Raw genomic sequence first — 3308 nt, 5'->3', positions numbered from 1 at the left:
TGGTTTTTGTGAATATAGAATTCAAGGTTAGAAGCAATTTTCCTTCAGAATTTCTGGTGTGACTGTCCAGAAGTCCAACAACATTCTAATTACCATCTTTTGTTTCTATATAATCTATTTTTTGTTGTTGTTTTTTTACCTCTCTCTCTAGAAATTAGTAGGATCTTTTTTTTTACCATTGTGCTGGGTATACAGTAGAGATTTGTGTCCTTTAATTCTGAACATTTTTCTAGAATTGTTTCACTACTGATTTCCTTTTTTTTTTTTTTCTTTTTCCTTACTTTCTATCTCTCATTATAAAACTGCTCTCATCCAGATTTTGGATCTCCTAAGTTGGTCCACTAGCATTCTTGCTTTCTTTTTCCCTTATATTTTTTGCTCTACTATCTGGAAAACTGTTCTCAAATTTATCTTCCTACCAGTCTATTAATTTTTATAACTATTCTGCTGTCCTATTTTTAATTTCTAGCAACATTTTTGTTCTCATATAGTATCTTCTTGTTTCATTCATAAGATAGTTTTTATTTGGGGTGAGGGAACTAAAAATTTATTTGAAAGCCCTGAGTAAGTGAATGGAGCTTGTTGACTTTGGCCTTCATTATAAGATGATCTCATTAAACCATTTGATGGTAAACTTCTGATGTTAGGTCTTTCCTCTTGGGATGGTCAGATTCTTCTAATGTGCAGTGTGAAGGATCAAGGTCTTGCTGCCATCATTCTTAGGGCTCAGTGGGGGAAGAAGCCTGGCGGGGGGATGGGGGGGCTGTCCCAGCCTTCAGTCTTATTTGTCCACTTAATCCTGCCTTCTCATTCCATCTCCATTTATTAGGATGTTCATGGCCTCACCTGTACTTGGCATTCTCTAGCCCAGAGATCTTATGTTTCTCCCTTTCCAGATGTCTTTGACAGTTCAGGCTGTTATATCAAATTACCGTAGGCTAGGTGGCTTAAACCACAAACAGTTCAGGAGGCTGGGAAATCCAAGATCAAGGTGATGGCAGATCCAGCGTCCAGTGAGGGTTTACAAACAGCCATCTTTTCATTGTATCTCACGTGGCAGAGAACAAGGACAAGCTCTTGAGTTCTTATAAAGGCACTAATCTCATTCATAAGGGCTCCACTCTCGTGATCTAATTACCTTCCCACCTCGAATCGGGGGCTAGGAGTTCAACATATGAATTTTAGGGGTAAATATTTAGTCCGTAACAGCCTACAGATAATCTGAGGCAAGAGAGGATTAATCAACCACAGGTGTAGACTGAAGGAGGGGATTTAGATTCTCACTGGCTTTTACTATTTTATTTGCTATCATAGTCTTCCTCATTATCATTCATTTAGAGATAGTTGGTGTTGCCAATTTCTGATCCTTTTTAGAATTCTGCCAGTAGGTTAAGCTGGATCTCAGCTCTCTCCATTGCTACCAATAATTTGGCCTCTTTGAGTCTCCTAAGTCATCTATGTTATTTCTAGCATCCAAAATTTTATAATTACCTCCTTTCCCATCTCCCAGACCAAGTATGTTTGTATCATTAAAAGCAACAATAACAACTTTATTGTTGTTGTTTCAGGAGGAAGCAAGGTTAAATGTGTATGCTTAACCTACTCTTTGTTCAGAGGTTTGAAATGCTTCCTTGTACAAGTATTATATCTGTGTGTTTTGCTATTAAGTCAAAGGATTTTGGAGTGCTTGGGCCAGAAGCCTTTGCAAGCAATCAGCATCTTCTCTCCATGGCCAACAAAAACAGATTTAGAGACCGCCTTCTAGACATACACACATTCATGCACACAGGTGCACAGACACACATATAACTTATAACCCTCCTGCATATGGAGCAGGTGACAATAATCCATTCTGCAAAGCACTGAGCTTGACTGCTACACAGAGCTCTGTCCTTACACCTTAAAGCAGTCTGAAGCCCTGTATTCAACAAGGTAAACATAGGAGGTAATGACTTACAGATTGATGCTACAGTGGTTTAAAAGGCTGACTTAAGAAATATTTATTGAATTCACATAAAAGTGATAAAACACATCAATATGATGGTTGTTGTTCAGCCACTAAGTCGTGCTCGACTCTTTGCAATCCCATGGACTGCAGCACACCGGGCTTCTCTGTCCTCCGCTATCTCCTGGAGTTTCGCTCAAATTCACATCCACTGAGTTGGGGAGGCCACCCAACCATCTTACCTTCTGTTGTTGCCTTCTACTCCTGCCTTCAGTCGTTTCCAGCATCAGCCTTAGCATCATTCCTTCCCATGAATATTCAGGATTGATTTCCTTTAGGATTGATTGGTTTGATCTCCTTGCTGTCCAAGGGACTCTCAAGAATCTTCTCCAGCACCACAGTTCGAAGGCATCAATTTTTCAGTGCTCAGCCTTCTTTATGGCCCACTCTCACATCCTTACATGACTACTAGAAAAAACATGCTTTGACTATATGGACCTTTGTCAGCAAAGTGATGTCTCTGCTTTTTAATACACTGTCTAGGTTTGTCACGTAGGTTTCTTCTCTAATATGTTGTCTAGGTTTGAAACCTATGTTTCTTCCAAGGAGCAAGCGTCTTTTAATATCATGGCTGCAGTCACTGTCTGCAGTGATTTTGGAGCCCAAGAAATAAGGTTTGTCACTTCCATTTTTCCCCATCTATCTGTCATGAAGTGATGGGAACAGATGCCATGATCTTAGTTTTTTGAATGTTGAGTTTTGAGCCAGCTTTTTCACTCTCCTATTTCACCTTCATCAAGAGGCTCTTTAGTTTGTCTTCAATTTCTGCCATTAGGGTGGTATCATCTGCATATCTGAGGCTGTTGACATTTTTCCTGGCAATCTTGAGGACAGAAATGGTAAGAATCTAACAGAAGCAAAAGAGATTAAGAATAGGTAGCAAGAATACACAGAACTGTACAAAAAAGGTCTTAATGACCCAGATATCCACAATGGTGTGGTCACTCGCCTAGAGCCAGACATCCTGCAGTGTGAAGTCAAGTGGGCCTTAGGAAGCATCACTACAAACAAAACTAGTGGAGGTTATGGAATTCCAGTTGAGCTATTTGAAATCCTAAAAGATGATGCTGTGAAAGTGCTGCACTCAATATGCCAGCAAATGTGGAAAACACAGCAGTGGACACAGGACTGGAAAATGTCAGTTTTCATTCCAATCCCAAAGAAGGACAATGCCCAAGAATGCTCAAATTACCACACAATTGCATTTGTCTCACATGCTACCAAGGTAATGCTCAAAATCCTTCAAGCTAGGCTTTAACAGTATGTGAACTGAGAACTTCCAGATATACAAGCTCCTAGAGAA

The sequence above is a fragment of the Oryx dammah genome, unplaced genomic scaffold, assembly GCF_014754425.2.
Source record: "Oryx dammah isolate SB20612 unplaced genomic scaffold, SCBI_Odam_1.1 HiC_scaffold_25, whole genome shotgun sequence".
Lineage (NCBI taxonomy): Eukaryota > Metazoa > Chordata > Mammalia > Artiodactyla > Bovidae > Oryx > Oryx dammah.
Note: the sequence above shows the minus strand (reverse complement) of the source record.